The following is a 19,707-nucleotide window of genomic DNA, read 5'->3' as shown; positions in this document are numbered from 1 at the left end:
GGTCATTGAAGTCCCCCTCCCAGCGTACAATCTGTGCCCTTGCTATCCTCAGTGTTTCTGCCAATTGGTGTTCAACATGGAGGAGTACTGATTCATCAGCTGAGGGAGGGCGGTAGGTGGTAATCAGCAGGAGGTTTCCTTGCCCATACATGACTTGAAGCCATGAGACTTCATGGGGTCCGGCGTCAATGTTGAGCACTCCCAGGGCCACTCCTGACTGTATACCACTACCTCTGGTGGGTCTGTCCTGCCTGATGGAGGAGTCTGAGACATTGGCTGAAAGGTATGATTCTGTGAGCATGACTATGTCAGGCTGTTGCTTGACTAGTCTGTGGGACAGCTCTCCCAATTTTGGCACATGTCCCCAGATGTTAGTGAGGAGGACTTTGCAGGGTTGACTGGGCTGGGTGTGTCGTTGTCGTGTCCGAAGCCGGTGCCTAGTTTGATGCAGGGTGATCTTATTCTTATTATTGTTTCTTGTATCGGTTTGTTACAACTGAGTGGCTTGCTAGGCCATTTCAGAGGGCAGTTAAGAGTCAACCACATTGCTGTGGGTCTGGAATCACATATAGGCCAGACCAGGTAAGGACGGCAGATTTCCTTCCCTAAAGGACACTAGTGAACCAGATGGGTTTTTATGACAATCTGACAGTTTCATGGTCACCATTACTGATACTAGCTTTTTATTCCAGGTTTATTTAATTAACTGAATTTAAATTCCCCAGCTGCCACGGTGGGATTTGATCTTATGTCTCTGGATCATTAGTCCAGGCCTCTGGATTGCTAGTCCAGTAACATAACCACTATGCTACCGTTCCCATGTAGGAGAGGAATTTTCCAGAGTTTTTTCCCCCTAAATTAGGCCTGAAATGTTTTCTCTTTTTTTGCCTCTTCCAGAAAATAGCGTATGTGGCTGGTGAGGGGGTAGGTGGGGGTGGGGGATGGGGAACATGGTGCATATAAGTTGCGCCTTGACCGTAACGAACCGGTTTGATGGATCAGCAGGTCTTTTTCTGTCTGTCATTTTCAGATGTTTTGTATGTTTGTAACTGACCAACCAGGCAATTCCAGAAAAATAGTCGCTGCCACTCTTGGATCTGCCATTCCTGTCACTTCCTCACCAACTCTTTCATGCCATCCTACCTGTGAAAACTCCAGCACAGAGACACCTACTCATGAAGAATTACTTAGTGCATCAGAAAGGTTGCCGTTGGGAGAAGAGGAGATGTGATGCAGAAACCAGGTAGCATTGCCTCAGTGAGGGAAAAGCAGCAAGGGGGTTGACCATGGGCTAGTTTCATGCACCTTACAGTTCACAACAGCATTTGCAGATGCCTAGGAGCTAATGGTGAGAATGAGAACTTGGGAGTGGAAGAAAAGGAAAAGCTGTTCTTCCACGGAGTGGGGAGCAGATGACCACTCTTGCTGAGGGGCCATGGGATCTAGATTTTAAGGGCCCAATCTTCAAAAGAGCAATGATTAGGAATCACAGGTCTCATGTGGAGGGAGTGGAGATGGGTTCCATGCATATGATTTGAGATGACGGAGAATGCTGTTGCAGCTTTTTACGGCAGGTTTCAGACGATTGCCTTAATGAACCCATTCTGCTCTTTTTAACCACCTAAAAGCAAATGGTGATTCAAGGGAGAATCCCCCGCCTCCTCCTGTGACTGCATGAGACAGTAACCTGCTCCTAGGCATCTGCAAATGCTGTTCTGAACTGTAAGGTGCATGAAACTAGCCCATGGTCAACTTCCTTGCTGCTTTTCCCTCACTGAGGCAATGCTACCTGGTTTCTGCATCACATCTCCTCTCAGCAACCTAAAACTGGGAACTCTGCAAAGTGAGTCAAAACTACATTCTAATGCTCCATGGCACAGTGCCTTCAATTCTACCTATGACTTGCTTTCTACAGCATTTCTATTGCATCACGTAAGTACTTTATTTCCAAAACTGCATTTGACACTCACAGTTATATACAGCACACTTTGAAAGATGGACACAAAGTACCCTTTTAATAATTGCTCATTGTGAAATAAAGAACATTCAGAACACTGTGTTCCAAAATCAGTCATTAAATTTAAACCTTGATAAGGTATTTCCTGAGTAAATAAATAGTTTTGAGAGCTATAAATCACCTGAAACTTTGACCATCAGCTAACCTTGGTATTCTCACTGGATGTTGGCCAAAAGTATAGCAAAGGTTGTAATTTATCTTAACTAAGCTCTCCCCATGTGAGCATACTAACACCGGTTATAAAATGTACCCTGTTGCCCACCGTTGTTTACTTAATAACACATTTTATGTGTTGTGTAAGCTGCTGTGTCATAGAGTTATACAGCACAGAAAGAGGCCCTTCGGCCCATTGTGTCAGCGCCGGCCTTCAAGCACTATCTATTCTAATTCCATTTTCCAGCACTTGGTCCGTAGCCTTGTATGCTATGGCATTTCAAGTACTCATCTAAATGCTTCTTGAATGTTGTGAGGGTTCCTGCCTCTACCATCCTTTCAGGCAGTGAGTTCCAGATTCCAACCACCCTCTGGGTGAAAAAGTTTTTCCTCAAATCCCCATCAAACCTCCTGCCCCTTACCTTGAAACTATGCCCCCTCTACTAAGGGGAAAAGTTCCTTTCAATTTACCTTATCTATGCCCCTCATTATTTTGTACACCTCAATCAGGTCCCCCCTCAGCCTTCTCTGCCCTAAGGAAAACAACCCCAGCCTGTCCAGTCTCTCTTCATAGCTGAAGCGCTCCAGCCCAGGTAACATCCTGGTGAATCTCCTCTGCACCCTCTCCAATGCAATCACATCCTTCCGATAGTGTGGCGACCAGAACTGTACACAGTATTCCAGCTGTGGCCTAACTAGCGTTTTGTACAGCTCCATCATAACCTCCCTGCTCTTATATTCTATGCCTCGGCTAATGAAGGCAAGTATCCCATATGCCTTTTTAACCACCTTATCTACCTGTCCTGCTGCCTTCAGGGATCTATGTACATGCACACCAAGGTCCCTCTGATCCTCTGTCGTTCCTAGGGTCCTACCATTCATTGCGTATTCCCTTGCCTTGTTAGTCCTCCCAAAATGCATCACCTCACACTTTTCAGGGTTAAATTCCATTTGCCACTGTTCTGCCCATCTGACCAACCTGTCTATATCGTCCTGTAGCCTGAGGCTTCCCTCCTCGCTATTTACCACTCCACCAATTTTCATGTCATCTGTGAACTTACTGATCATACCTCCTACATTCATATCTAAATCATTAATGTACACTGCAAACAGCAAAGGACCCAGTACCGATCCCCGCGGTACACCACTGTACACAGGCTTCCAGTCACAAAAACAACCTTCGACCATCACCCTCTGCCTCCTGCCACTGAGCCAACTTTAGATCCAATGTGCCAAATTGCCCTGGTTCCCATGGGCTCTTACCTTCTTGACCAGTCTCCCGTGCGGGACTTTGTCAAAAGCCTTAATTTATCTTAACTATGCTCTCCCCATGTGAGCATACTAACACCGGTTATAAAATGTACCCTGTTGCCCACCCTTATTTACTTAATAACACATTTCATGTGTTGTGTAAGCTGCTGTGTGTTGCCAGCTCATAAAAGCAGTTTACTTCTTGGTCATGAATATGCTGCACGTATAGCACAATGGGAGACACTACCTGTGGGTTTTTAAATCTATGGACACTGCAAATGCTTATTTATTTCCTTAACTCACAGAACTCACTCACAGAAACCCCACAATGCAGATAGAGGCCATTTCGGCCCATCGAGCCTGCACCGACACATATCCCACCCGATCCCCGTAACCCCTACACCAACACATATCCCACCCTATCCCCGTAACCCCACGTATTTAATCCCCCTAACACTAACGGTCAATTTTTATCATAGCCAATCAACCTAACCCGCACATCTTTGGACTGTGGGAGGAAACCGGAGCACCCGGAGGAAACCCACGCAAACACGGGGAGAATGTGCAAACTCCACACAGACAGTCGCCCGAGGCCGGATTCGAACCCGGGTCCCTGGCGCTGTGAGGCAACAGTGCTAACCACTATGCCACCGTGCTGCCCACTTCTTTATTGATGAAGGATTTAATTTGTGTGCTGTGTTGCAAAGACTCTTTTATTCTCATGTACAGTTATATAACTTATCGGGTCTGTTTTTGGGTTTATTTTACTCAAAGTTAAAATAACGGCCACTGTTTTCAAGAAGGGAAACAAGTAACACTTTAATTTCTTACACTTTGTAAGAATAATATATTAATACTTTTTTACAAGCTATTGTTTTCGATCCCCGCCACAAACTCCGTTCCCTAGCCACTGACTCCATCCCTCTCCCTAACATCTGTCTGAGGCTGAACCACACTTTTCGCAACCTTGGTGTCATATTTGACCCTGAAATGAGCTTCCGACCACATATCCGTGGCATAACTAAGACCGCCTATTTCCACCTCCGTAACATCGCCCATCTCCACCCTTGCCTCAGCTCATCTGCTGCTGAACCCCTCATCCATGCCTTTATTACCTCTAGACTTGACTAGTCCAACGCACTCCTGGCTGGTCTCCCACGTTCTACCCTACATAAACTTGAGGTCATCCAAAACCCAGCTGCCCGTGTCCTAACTTGCACCAAGTCCCGTTCACCCATCACCCCTGTGCTCGCTGACCTACATTAGCTCCTGGTTAAGCAACGCCTCGATTTCAAAATTCTCATCCTTGTTTTCAAATCCCTCTGTGGGCTCGCCCCTCCTTATTTCTGTAATCTCCTCCAGCCCCACAACCCCCCGAGATATCTGCGCTCCTCTAATTCTGGCCTCTTGAGCATCCCCTGATTACAATCGCTCAACCATTGGTGGCTGTGCCTTCTGTTGCCTGGGCCCTAAGCTCTGGAATTCCCTGCCTAAATCTTTCCACCTCTCTACCTCTCTTTCCTCCTTTAAGACACTCCTTAAAATCTACCTCTTTGACCAAGCTTTTGGTCATCTGTCCTAATTTCTCCTTATGTGGCTCGGTGTTAAATTTTTAATCTTATAATACTCCTCTGAACGCCTTGGGACGTTTTACTATGTTAAAGCCGCTATATAAATACAAGTTGTTGTTGTTGTTTTAATCTAACCTATTAATTTTTTTTAACTCAGAAAACATACGTAGGCAACATATGGTAGTAATTGTAACATATACTGAGCAGGAGAAGGCCATTGGCCTATTTAGGAGGGATGTCAAGGAATTGAAGTCGACTGCAGAAGTGATTCACTAAGATGGTACCAGGGATAAGAGATCTTTGTTGCCTAATATGCAGTCACGCTATTGTATGACTAGATATTAGGCCATAAAATTAAACTTTTGATGATAAGTGGTGTGGATCCACTTACAAAAGAGGCTGGTGATGCTAAACCCAATAGAATTCTAGTGCAGACCTAAAATTGCCTGCCAGCCCACATTACGTTAATGACTCCTGATATAAAGCAATTGTTAAGACAGTGGAGAGGTTCAGCATAGAGCAGAGTAGGAGGCCCTGTAAAGAACAACTCAGTTGTTTCAGTGCACCCAGTAGCAAGAGTGCATCAGCAAGTTTTAGAGGAGGACAAGCAGCAGAAGATAGGTGAGGAGCTACGAGACCATAGGAGGAGCTTATACCTCATGCAGCACATTACATCTACCTTGACTTCACTGAGGAGCAATGTATGGGGAGGCTACACTTCACCAAGGAAGCCATAAATGAACAGACCATAGAACCATAGGGCTGGACTTTGATACTGGACGCGTGTAGGAGGCGGGACTACAACTTTCGGGGTTGTAGGCCCGCCTCCATCGAGTTGTGGCCAACCCATGCGATTTTCACTTGATTGACCTTGTTGAGCCCGCCCAGCGGGCTCAGCAGACCAATTAAGGGCCACCCGGCAACAGGTGACGTCACAGATTGACATGTCATCTGTCAAGAGCTTTTGACAGATGAAATATCAGCGTTTGACAGCTCTTTGAAGCTGTCAAACACTGACAATTTGTACTCCAAGTTAATTCCTTCCTCTCAGGCTGATTTAGAGATCTCTTCAGAACAGAAAGCTGAATGCTGCAACTTTTGACAGCTAGCGGCCATTCTTCTTTCTGTGCCGGTGAGATGAGGGACTCCCGAGACCTGAAGGAAGGAAGGCTGTAAAGGTAAGTAAAACTTCTTTAAACACTTTACACACACCAAACACACTTACCTCTGCACTCATGCACCCATCACTCACCTGAACACCGGACATCTCGAACCCTCCAAGCCCTTCAGCCTGACGGTCCGCCTCGCTAACTTGGCGTGGTTTGGAGCCGTCGGGAATCCCATACTTCAGGAAAGAAATAGGGATTAGGCTAAAAACTGCCTGTTAACTACCTGTTAACAGGCAGTTAATTGGCACTAATCCCCGTCCCGCCTCGGGGAGGCGGCTCCCAGCACAGGTCGGGTATCCGCCTCCTTTGAAACTGGCATGGAGGCGGGTTGGGGGCGGGATGGGTTCGTGCCCCCCGATTTCGAGGTTTTAACCCCCCACACACCTCCAATCCCGCCTCCACGGCCCAATGAAAATCCTGCCCATAGAAGCTGACAGCACAGAAGGATGCCAGTTGGCCCACTGTGTCTGTACTGGCACTTTGCTAAAGCAATTCAAAACGAATCCCACTGCTCTGCTGTCTCCCTACCTGAAACCAAGGAGCAACATGAGTACTGTGCTGCCAGTGAGGTTAAAAGTGACAGCAAACAGACTTCGTCCAGGCAGTGACAGGAGACTTGAAAAGGATCAGCAAGTTTGTAGTTTTCTGTTAACAGATACCTGTTTCGACATGTTGCTAGATATATTAAAATTAGTGGCAGCATCCAGCAGCAGAAGAGGCTGACAGGGTTTCATGTGGCATTCCCAGGATACAAGGTACCATCAACAGTACCCATGTGGTTATTCAAAAATCTGTGCAGCATGTCATGGTATTCATCAGCAGAAAAGAATACCATTCAATAAATGGTCAAATAGTATGTGACTACTGCCAAAGAATTATGTACGTGAATGCACAGTTTCCAAGGAATAGGGACAACTGCCCTACATTAATAGATCATGGATTCCTCACCTATTCTCGGTTGAAAACAAGTTGAATAGTTGGCTCCTTGGAGTTGCAGGTTATCCATTCAAGACACCTTTATTAAAACCTCATCCTCTATGTGCCAAGACTTTTTTAAAGAACAAGCCAATCCTAAACTGATCTGCACTGGGCAATTGTTGGGTAGTTACAAAGGTTATTCGAAACAGTACCACTCAGGTCCTTTGTATGTTTTTGCAGTTTGTTTGTTGTTTGTCCGTAATAATGTACTTTACCTGTGAGGCCTTTTGTATTTGCATTATATTTCTAATCATTCACTTTGTTTTCACAGTAGTATCACATCAGCTTATTTCAATGTTGTAGCCATCCACTTTATGGTAAGAGCTGTTATTAAAATGCCTATATTATTAAAAAAAACTTTTTACTACAAACCAATGCTGCCTTAGGCATACTTTCTGATTATTTAAATGCTTCAGTAATTACTACAAAGTCTGCATAGCTGTAGGGTGTCTTAGCGATTACAAGTACAGTCAGTTTCACATATATGCAATGCTGATATGAGCAAATTCCTGCTCTTTGTATTGTAATGGCCTGTTCTATGTGCAAGCTATAATTTTATATGTGAGTCTGGTTATGGGCACTTTTTCTTCACTTCCCTCCCCGCAATCTGTAACATATGTCAGGGCTGCTGTAGCTAAGATTTCATTGATTGAAGTGGAGTAGTAATACATACAGACCAAAACATGCAAAGTTCAATCCCCTGTCGGTCCTGAATTAGCTCCTGATACAACAATCCCTGCTAAAAATGCATATCTATGGACATCAGGCAAGGATAGGATTTGGCTCAGTTGAGATAGCCTGCTGACATTCACTATCAAGGTGAAAGGTTTTCAAATTAGGGGATCCTTAGGGGTCTCTCAGTCCATCTGTCATCAAATTTCTTATTTGTTGACTTACTAGAAAATTAATTCAGTTGTACTAATAAAAAAGATTTTCAAAATAATTGCACTGCCTTCCAATGGATAACTGAATGCTGTCTTTCAGGAATCAGAGCAGGGGATTCTTGGGAACGTGTTGATATTTCCAATGATCCTCCACATAGAGGAGGATCTGTGGAAATGTATGCCAATACGAGTCAACATTTTCAGGAGAGGAGGCAAGAACACCAAAGAAATATCAATGTACAAAATCGAGCCTGCGCCACACCATGATGGCCGGAGAGTCACGACTAAACACTCTCTCCCTCCCTCTCTCCGCCTTCACATTAAGAAGTGCTTCATATTATGCTTCAATTACTTTTTTGAACCGTAATGATTATTGTTATGTAGGCAAACTATAAGGTGTGTGTTCAAATAACAGAGGGGTTAATGGAAAACCCAGTCAAGCAAGAAATCACCAAAACTGGAAAGAGAAGAGAAGGTCAGATGCATCAAGGTATTGAAAAAAGGCATTTCATTGTGTGAAGTGCTTTGATCTGTTTCAACATGATAAGGTGCTGAATAAATGCAAGTATTTTATTTATTATTGTTTCTGGTAGGATAAATCAGCGAATACATTGGCCAGAATTTTCTGGGGTCCGTGCAGGCATGATTGGAGGCGGGTCGGGTGGGAAATTTGAAAAACCTTGGAGTGGGTCGGGAACCCGCCGTCATCCCACCCCCATGCGCCTTTCCCTCGGGCGTTTTTGCCAACGCGACAGCGACCCGAATGGCAGAGGCGGCCGAGGTAATTTAAATCATTATGAGGTACGTGTCAGACCCTTAATTGCCTTTTTAACCTACCTTTCAAATTTCCCTGGATGAGCACGGAAATCGCGCAGCTCGGGAACCACGTCTGTGAACCTGAGGCGGAAGTTGAGTGGCCATTGATCCACCTCATTAGTGCACAGCATGAAAAGTACAATAAAAACTCCCACCTGACAGCTGGCCACTTTCTTAAAGCAGATGCTGCACAGGACAGAGCGGGTTGCACCACGCCGGAGGCGATACCCCCAACACAGGGTATACAGGCAGAGGATGAGCTTCCTCAACATGACTGAGCAGCAGTGCCAAAGGAGGCTCAGGCTATCGCGCCAGGTCATCGCAGACATTTGCAATTTGCTGGAGCAAGACCTGCAGCCCAGAGGAGCGGGTGGACACGCCTTACCAGTGGCTGTCAAAGTCACCAGCACCCTCAACTTCTTCGCCTCAGGCTCCTTCTAGGGATTTGCAGCAGATATTTGCAGCATCTCGCAAACGGCCGCCTACAGATGCATCACACAGGTGACTGATGCCCTCTTTTACAAGTCAGCCAATTATATCAACTTTGGCACTGATGCAGCCAGTGTTACTGTGCAGGCGCTGACCTTTGCCGCTCTGGCTGGCTTCCCGCGGGTGCAGGGTGTCATCGACTGCACACATGTGGCCATCAGGACACCTCATCATCACCCAGGAGTCTTTGTCAACCGCAAGGGCTTCCACTCCTTCAATGTGCAGCTTGTCTCCAACCATAGTAAGATTATCATGCCTATGTGTGCCAAATTCCCTGGCAGCTGCCATGACTCTTTCATCCTGCATCAGTCCACTCTCCCTCAGCTCTTCGCTCCTCCAAACAGACTTTCTGGCTGACTGCTTAGAGACAAGGACTATCCACTGAAGACATGGCTCATGACACCCTTGAGGAGGCCAAGTACTGAGGTCCAGGAGAGATATAATGAAAGCCACATTTCCACCAGATGTGTCATAGAGCTGACAGTAGGCATGCTCAAAATGCACTTCAGATGCCTTGACAGATCTGGAGGAGCCCTTCATTATGCACCAGCCAGGGTCTCCAGAATCATTGTGGTCTGCTGTGCCCTGCACAACATAGCGCAGAAGCGAGGATTAGCGTTGCATGAGGAGCAAGGCACTGAGCAGGAGGAGCAGGAGCAGCATCAGCTGGAAGATGAGGAGGAGGAGCAGGAGGAACCTGCAGTCCAGATCCCACCAGCACCTGAGCACATTGCAGACTGGGAGGCCAGGGATGGCCGCATCAAGTCCAGATTTACTTCACGCAGTACACCCATATGGCTGCCACATGCTGCGCCAGGTTTGCACCACCCCACAGCAACACCATAAAGCATCCCTACAATGACCAAGACATTACATAGGATTACATAGGATATACGGCACAGAAACACACCATTCGGCCCAACCAGTCCATGCCAGCGTTTATGCTCCAATTATGCCTCTTCCTGGCTTTCCTCATCTAAATCTATCAGCATAACCCCCTATTCCCTTCTCCCTCATATGCTTGTCTAGCCTCCCCTTAAATGCAACTATACTATTTGCGTCAACCACTCCCTGTGGTAGCAAGTTCCACATTCTCACCACTCTGGGTAAAGAAGTTTCTTCTGAATTCCCTATTGGATTTCTTGGTGACTATCTTATATTGATGGCCTCTAGTTATGCTCTTCCCCACAAGTGGAAACACTCTCTCTGTATCCACTCTATCATAACCTTTCATAATTTTAAAGACCTCTATTAGGTCACACCTCAGCCTTCTTTTTTCAAGAGGAAAGAGACCCAGCCTGTTCATCCTTTCCTGATATATATACCCTCGCATTTCTGGTATCATCCTTGTAAATCTTCTCTGCACCCTCTCCAGTGCCTCTATATCCTTTTTATAATATGGCGACCAGAACTGTACGCAGTACTCTCCGCGTGGTCTAACCAAGGTTCGATACAGGTTTAGCATAACTTCCCTACATGCCTATCACACTGACCACCATTGCTGGAGGTAACGTTATGTCTCACCATTCACTCCAACTCACTAAGCCACTTCCAAAGTTGCACACAAATTTGTCCATGGTGAAAATAAATAGTTTTATGCGTGACATCACAATAATGTAAACTTTACAGAAACAGTTATTAAAACACTCAAGTGGCTACCCTTGTACATCTACTTGTGTTTCATCTTTCTCTTGTGCGTGCTTCTATGAGATGCTCCGCCTGTGGCTTCAGCAGAGGTAGAGCCAGCCTGCTCACTTCCCTGCTGTGACTGTATAGACACTTTTGGCAGATGTCCTCTGGGTTTTGGAGCCTGTGAGGTCCCCGCCAAAGTCTGCTCCTCCTGCGACTGTGCAGGGGCAGACTCAGCCATCGCGATCCGAGAAGCCATCTGGGGCTCTGACTGAGGTGGGGCGGGGAAGGCAACGGGGGAGAAGTGTGAGCACTTTGAGAGGAGCCCCCACTTCCATGTCCCCTCTTAACATCATCCCTCTCATGGGCCACCCACACTTCCCTGCTAGCAAGGAGCTGGAGAGCACTATGCTGCACAGCAGTGGGGCCATGAGGACCCACGTCTACATTGACATCCCTCCTAGACAGGAGGTCTATGAGCATCTGCCATCTATTCTCCATAGATTCCATGTGCTCCTGTGAGTAGCGCATTAGCTGCTCCATGCAGGTGGCCATCCTTTCCATGGAAGAGCATACAGTCGCCATTGCCTGTGAGACGGTGGTGCTCGTGTTGGAGATGGACTCCTCCATTCTCTGCATATTTGCAGACATCGCGGTCGCAAAATCTGTCAAAGCCTCCTGCACTTCTTGCTGCACCTCCAGGATTGCCCTCATCCTGGATGGCCCCTGAGACTCAGCGTCTGCATGCAGCTTAGCAGAGCTGGGAGCGTCCTGTGCCCTCCGGCAAGCAGTCTCCACTGCTGTACCTGTCTCCACCATCTGCTCTTGCTCACTTGTGAATTGTGAGACACCAGGTGACAACACTACTCTATCTCACGTTGCACCCACCGAAGTGTGCATATCTGCGCTGGTGCTGGGTGCGCTTATGTCCTGGACAGTGGGGGGGGTGGTGCTCTTGATGGATCTGTGAGAGAGTAAAGAGATTTGTCCTTTCAAGAATGGATACAGATACCATTATACACATGATGAATATTCACTGGCTGCTGACATCAGTCCCCATATGAGTGACTGCTGTATGCCATGTGGCTGTATGAGATGTAATTCTGTCACCAGGTTGCTGAGATGTTCCCCTCTTTCCGTCTCCCACTTCCAGCTGCTCTGCGACTCCAGACACTTCCAAGGCAACCTCATCTGCTGCTGTTAAGGTGGCCAGTGATGAAGGGCCACCTCCGGTTCTCTCCCTCTCACTCTCCTTCTCCCTCTTATTGTGGGCTCTCTTTTCCTGCAAGAAGGGAAAGAAGGGAAGGTTGAGTGAGAGTGATGGAATGAATGTAAGGAATGGATGGGTTACATCTTTAGAGGGCAACTATGATGGAGTGGGGTGGCAATGCCATGTATGTTGTTAGTTGGTCTGATTGCATTAGGATGAGGGTGAGTGTGAGGGGTGGTTAGTCAGATGGGGAGTTGATAATGTAGATAGAGAGAGGGATGGGTGGACGTGCAAGGTATGTTGGTGTGAGTAAAGATGTGCAGGAATAGGCTTGGGAAGGCAGAGTGATTGGGATGTGATGAGAGGCACAGCAGGATGAAGTTGAGTGTGGCTTTGCACTCACCTTTCCTGATCTAATGAGATAATTGAAATGTTTGCGGCACTGTACCCAGGTCTTCCTGACCACATTCCTGCTATTGACCTCCTCTGCTATTTGGAGCCAGGCTCCTTTGGACTGCTGGGGAGGTCTCTTCCGCCCACCGGAAGGGAAGAGGACCTCGCTGTGTGCTCTCACTCCCTCCACAAGCATATGAAAGAATCATCTGAGAACCTGGGTGCAGCCCTCTGCCTCTGTGCAGTCATGTTTGCCACTCTTTGCAACACTCCAGTGATGCAGTGCAGTGCCTGCACGATCCTAAATGAACCTTCAAATGCAATGTGGCATGGCTCCTTTAAATATCCCGGCTGAAGACGCGTCATCGATGACATCATCAGACCTGCACCATTTAATAGGGCCGGGCAACGCGCAGGCCTGCCTTAACAGGCGCCATTAAGGGAAAATAGATCTCAGGAGTGGGATGGAGTGAGTAGTGGGGTCGCGACCCGCCACAGCGACCGCCCGCACCCGACCCGCCCAGGTACAGAAAATTCCGGCTATTATTTTATGACAACAGGAGCATAATATCATGAAAGACGCAATGTATTATTATTTTATGTCTTTCATAAGATAGTTACAGTGAGGAAGGCCATTCAGCTGATCTAAATTCATCCATCCAGAAAGATCCTCAAGTGCCCCCATTGCAGCATCTAGCTGTTGCTTAATTGCTTCCAAAGTTTTTGCCAACGCTACTCAATCCTGGAATTCTATTCAATATGTTAATCAGTGTCTGTGTGAAGAAAAATGTCCTGATATCAGTCGTAAAGCGTACCCTTTACTAGTTTGAACCTGTGTTCCCGTGTCGTGCTCTCAGAAGTTAATTAAAGTAATACACTGGATTTACCTTCATCCTTCCCCTTCATTAAGTTGATCTTCTGTGCTGTTGCTCACAGGCAAACGTTTAAAAAAATGATGTCTCTCTCTTTCTGTAACTGTCTCTATACGTATCCTGATCTTTAAGTCTTTCTGTATCTCTCTTTCTGTTTTTGTCCTCCACTTTTTCTGTTCTTCACTCCCTTTCTCACACATACTTCTCTGTATCTCTGGCTTTGTCTCAGATACTTTTTTTTTACTCTTTTTCCTTTTGCACATTTGTCCATTTGACTGTTTCTTACCTTTACTTTCTATCTCGCTGGATCTGTATCTCTCTCTCTGTTTCTATGTGACTTTAACTTTCTTTTTTTTTTCTAGTTGTCTGTTACTCTGTAAGCCTCTCCTTGTATGTAATTTTTTTGATTGTATGCCTATACTTTTCTTATCACCTGCCATTGAAATCCAAAGACAGGCTACAGCCTCCAAGCCTCTGAAAGCCATAGAAATAATCTTGTCTCTCTTCAGAAGTAGAGGTCTAGGGTGTGTGTCATCTTGTCACATATGTCTGATGGAGTTGGGAGTCAGGGTATGGAAGGGGCCTGGAGTTCAGATTGGGAGGGACTGTGTCCTAAGGATATACCTTTCTTTGGCTGGATTATTATTTAATATTAGTTGAACTCCTGTTTGAAATGTAGAGTCAAGACCAAGTATAGTCTTCAGGTGAAGCAGGTTTAAAGGGTATGGGATATTTGGACTAGGGCAAGCAGAAATATATTAGATTTAAATTCATGTTTTTGGGGGATACCTGTGACTGGAGATGGGAAAGGGGGTGGAGGGTCTGTGGGCAGGTGATGGCAGAGGAGGCCATTATGGGGCATGAATGATTAGCCTGAAGTTTCACTGAAACCAGGCAATTACTTTAAATAGTACATAAAGAATTAAAAAACTGGGGCGCCTGAGACGCAAATAATATTGGGCCTCGAGCCTCATTATCAACGACCCAGAGAGCTGCAGACACCTAATGGCTCAGATCGTGGATGGTAGTGGCGGTCAGGATTGGGGAGTGTGGCGGCGGCCGGAATCAAAGGGAATGGTGGCATCGAAAATCAGATGGGAAGGGTGTCAAGGCCACAATCAGATGGTGGGGGTGCTGGCTGTGAGGCGCCCTCCTGCTGTATTTTTAAAAATATATACCTTTTTAGTGCAGCGGTCCCTTTATGGATCACATGTTTGGCTGCATGTAGGCCTGCTTTTTCTCAATAGCAAAATACTGCGGATGCTGGAAATCCGAAATAATAACAGAAAATGCTGGAAACACTCAGCAGGCCAGGCAGCATCCGTGGAAAGAGAAACAGAGTTAACATTTCAGGCCTGTGACCTTTCGTCAGAACTGGAAAAAGTTAGAGCTGTAACAGATTTTAAGCAGGTGCAGAGGCAGGAAAAGGGGAGGGGAGGAAAGAACAAATGGGACGGTCTGTGATAGACCTCTACTGTGCGGAGGCTGAATGCCTACTCTCTGACACCTCCCCCTGGACCATGACACCACTACCAAACATCAAGCCGTTGTTTCCAAGACTGTCACTGACCTCATCTACTCTGGAGATCTTCCCTTCATGGCTATTAACCTCATAGTCCCCCAACCCTGTACAGCCCGCTTCTACCTCCTTCCCAAGATCCACAAACAGGACTGCCCTGGTAGATTCATCGTTTCAGCTTGTTCTTGCCCCACGGAACTGATTTCTTCCTATCTCGGCTCTATTTTTTCTCCCCTTGTCCAGTCTCTTCCCACCTACATTCGCGACTCTTCCGACGCCTTCCGCCACTTTAACAGTTTCCAGTTTCCTGGCCCCAACCATCTCCTTTTCACTATGGACGTCCAATCCCTCTACACCTCCATCCCCCACCAGGACGGCCTGAGGGCGCTCTGCTTCTTCCTTGAACAGAGGCCCAACCAGTCCCCATCCACCACCACCCTCCTCCGCCTGGCTGAACTTGTTCTCACATTGAACAACTTCTCCTTTGACGCCACTCACTTCCTCCAAATTAAAGGTATTGCTATGGGAACCCGCATGGGCCCTAGATATGCCTGCCTTTTCATGGGATATGTGGAACATTCTTTGTTCCAGTCCTACTCGGGTCCCCTCCCTCACTGTTTTTCGGTACATTGATGACTGTATTGGTGCCATTTCCTGCTCTCGCCCTGAACTAGAAAATTTCACTCACTTTGCTTCCAAGTTCCACCCTTCCCTCACCTTCACATGGTCCATCTCCGACTCTTCCCTTCCCTTCCTCAACTTCTCTGTCTCCATTTCTGGGGATAGGCTATCGACAAACATCCACTATAAGCCCACTGACGCCCACAGCTACCTGGACTACACTTCCTCACACCCCACTTCCTGTAAGGACTCTATTCCATTCTCCCAGTTTCTCCGTCTCCGCCGCATCTGTTCTGACGATGCCACCTTCCATACCAGTGCTTCCGATATGTCTTCCTTTTTCCTCAACCAAGGATTCCCCTCTACCGTGGTTGACATGACCCTCAACTGTGTCTGTTCCATTTCCCGCACTTCTGCTCTCATCCCTTCCCCTCCCTCCCAGAACAACGATTGGGTTCCCCTAGTCCTCACCTTTCACCCCACCAGCCTACACATTCAGCAGATCATCTTCCACCATTTCCGCCACCTCCAGCGTGATCCCACCACCAAACACATCTTCCCCCCCCTCCCTTTTCAGCATTCTGAAGAGACCGCTCCCTCTGCAACACCCTGGTTCATTCTTCAATCACCCCCAACAGTCCCTCCCCTCCCCACAGTACCTTCCCATGCAAGCGCAGGAGATGTAACACCTGCCCTTATACCTCCTCCCTTCCCACTGTCCAGGGCCTCAAACACTCCTTCCAGGTGAAACAGCGATTTACTTGTACTTCTTGCAATTTAGTATACTGTATTCGCTGCTCACGATGCGGTCTCCTCGACATTGGGAAGACCAAACGCAGATTGGGATCACTTTGCGGAACACCTCCGGTCAGTCCGTAAGGGTGACCCTCGAGCTTCCGGTCGCCTGTCACTTTAATTCTCCACTTCACTCCCACTCTGATCTCTCTGTCCTCGGCCTATTACATTGTTCCAATGAAGCTCAACGTAAGCTCGAGGAACAGCACCTCATCTTTCGATTAGGCACTTTACAGCCTTCTGGACTCAACATTGAGTTCAACAATTTCAGACCATAACCTCTGCCCCTATTTTTTTCAGATAGCAGCTGTTGATGATTCTGCCGTCCCCATTTGCAACATTTAATCACTTGCCTTCCACCCTATCACAGACCGTTCCTTTTGTTCTTTCCTCCCATCCCCCCTTTCCCTGCCTCTGCACCTGCTTAAAATCTGTTACATCTCTAGCTTTTTCCAGTTCTGACGAAAGGTCACAGACCTGAAACATTAACTCTGTTTCTCTCTCCACGGATGCTGCCTGACCTGCTGAGTGTTTCCAGCATTTTCTGTTATTATTTCTGCTTTCCCTCAATGTAGCTGATGCCACCGCTGGCTACCTCACAGCAAACCTGTATTGCAGAGGGGGCCTCAGACAGGCCCTTTACTGTTTCAGGCCCTGGACGCCTATTTATTTTACTTTACCAATGTGGCGGGCGACACAATTTTGGCTGGTAATGAGCACCTGCTTCCTGCCTGCCATATTGAAGGCTTAGTTGCCCGTTTCGCGCCAGAAACACAGGTGTGGCACCAACCAATTTTTAGGCCGATATGTTAAAGGAAAAACTGAACAGTTAAAATTTTAAAAAATTTGAAAGTTAAAGCTTATAGACTATTTTACATCTACCTTGTTGAAGCTCAACAAAATAATCTAGACAGCAGCCGAGTTGGCACAGGCAGCTCAGAAGCTGCTTCATCCACGATTGTGCAATCAGCATGACAAGTTTGAATAGGCGGTTTCCATAAATATGAGCATAGGAATTTATAATGGAAAAAGTTGACGCAAACATGACAACAGGAAGTCATGTGGCTTAGAGAGGAAAAGTGCGCAGATATAAATGGTCTGGATTTTGCGGTCGGCGACATAACTAAGGATTGCACCACCGGCATCCGAACGGAGTGCTCACTTAGCTGCTGCAAACCTTCCTTCGAGAAGTTGCTGTCAGACGCTGCGGTGTTGAGCGCAGCTTAGTGACCCACGGATCCCAGGGGCGCACGTTGTATGTAAGTGTACCTGGGATCACATGGGCTGGTGATCCAATCAGCAAACAGAAGATCTCTCATTACCCCCAGTCTCTCACTCATGGGCCAAGAGGGTATAATTTTTATCGTGGGAAATTCTTGAGATTTTTCTCCAGAATCGTCTTCTGTACATTTCCAGGATAATGAACAACTAATGCTATTAGTAACTGTCTTTGTGTGCTGCGCAGAAACATTTTTTTTGTCTCCGATCTCTACCTTTTCTCTTGTAATAAAGAAGTGCAGATCTGATATGTAGTTTGTGATGTCGATTTATTAGTACTGTATTCCTTCCAAAGCGATAGGAATGCATAGGGCTAGGCAGTGAAATGATTTAGCTGAGCTTTTGGTGCTGCAGTCCATAATGCTGTCAAAATAAAGTTTGTAAGTATGAATAGCCAGAACCGTGGAGGTTCTTGGTTTTAGGTTGAGCCCAGGCACGGAAATTCTGTCTAGTAAGTTGCCAGTCCAACACATTTACTTGGATTTGTCAGGAGCAATTGTGGTGAGCAATATATTACCAAAAGGTATCTCCTTATAATAGCAAAATACTGTGGATGCTGGAAATCTGAAATAACAACAGAAAATGCTGGAAATACTCAGCAGGCCAGGCAGCATCCATGGAGAGAGAAACTTTTTCCAGTTCTGATGAAGGGTCCCAGACTTGAAACGTTAACTCTGTTTCTCTCTCCACAGATGCTGCCTGGCCTGCTGAGTATTTCCAGGTATCTCCTTATGCTGTGCACCTGTTTGCGCCAGCCGTAAAATTTTCATGCATAATTTCTGGGCAGTTGGTGGGCAATTAGCCCAACTCTGCGGCAACAATTAGGATTTCAATGTCGGAGCAGATGATCTGTCAATTTGGAACTTGATAGATCGCAAGTTTGGGATTTAGAAAGGTGGTATGACGGCGCACTCTGAGAGTACGCCGTCATTGCGGCCACAAATACTGCCCCAACATTTTCAGTAAGATATACATAGATTAATAATATTGCTGCTGAGTGCCATCTGCATTAATTATTGCTACACGATTGAAGTGCTGCCTGTAATTTTAGCTGTATTTTTTTATATTATTATTACTGTTGCTGAGTTTTATTTGTGTGTATATATATAAATTTTAGTGGTAGGATACAGTTTTACTTGTACTTACTGTATTATCGCTACTCTCTGCCTGCATCATAATGAGCTTAATAATAATAATTAATTTGGCTATTTTTGCCCAGGAGGGGCCATGTTTAGTACCTGAGGTGCATCTGTTTGGGTCAAAGGACTGGGAAGCTGGGCTGAGAACAAGCTTAGAAGCTGGAAAGTGAACTGCTTAGGGCTGAGACCAGAAGCCAGCAGATTGCTGATGAAACAAATGAATAATATTGGAATTTTGTGCACAATGTAGTTTTCCTTCTACTGACTATTAACTTCAAAACACACTCCAATCATTTACCAGTGTAATGTTTTGTTCAGTACAGGCACACGCCAGTTTTACAAAATCTCCGCTATAGTTCTGCCCAGCAGGACCAATGCTAGTAGGCTAAACACCACCTACATTACTGCAATGGTGCCTGACTAGCCTTTTCTTTTGCTTCTTGCAGAAAAGATCTCATTAGTGAGTAAAATCGGGGCGTGTGAACTCCCAACTTTATTTATTACAGCAATCGAGTGAAAATTTTCCAGAAGTAAGATGTTGCCAGGTCTGAAAATAGCAGCCTCTTATTTATCCCAGACTACAAACTGAGATGAAGCATACTCAGAGCCTGGGAAAAAAGCAAGAAAGCCTTGGTAACCACTGCTAAAACAGGGAACCTAGTCGAACTCCAGCCTCAGGTCCCATAGAAAAAGACAGATCTCTGACCGTAGGAACGTTGCTATAGGGATTTCTAAGATAAAATAGGGTTGTGGCTAAGTTTAGTAGTATGTTTGAGAATTTTTTAATGTGTTTACTTTGCTATAATATTTCATTTTTAGACAAAAATAACACGGCCTCCCACAGAAGTTGGAGCAAATTCTGGGTGATTTGAGTGGTTGATTCTGTAATGGTTTTTAGTTTGTGAATGATAGCTTTGGAAAAA

The sequence above is a fragment of the Somniosus microcephalus genome, chromosome 10 (genome assembly GCF_052327205.1).
Source record: "Somniosus microcephalus isolate GS21.2 chromosome 10, FLI_Smic_1.0, whole genome shotgun sequence".
In the NCBI taxonomy this organism is placed as follows: domain Eukaryota; kingdom Metazoa; phylum Chordata; class Chondrichthyes; order Squaliformes; family Somniosidae; genus Somniosus; species Somniosus microcephalus.
The sequence above is the reverse complement of the archived record's forward strand: the minus strand, read 5'-3'. Positions refer to the sequence as shown.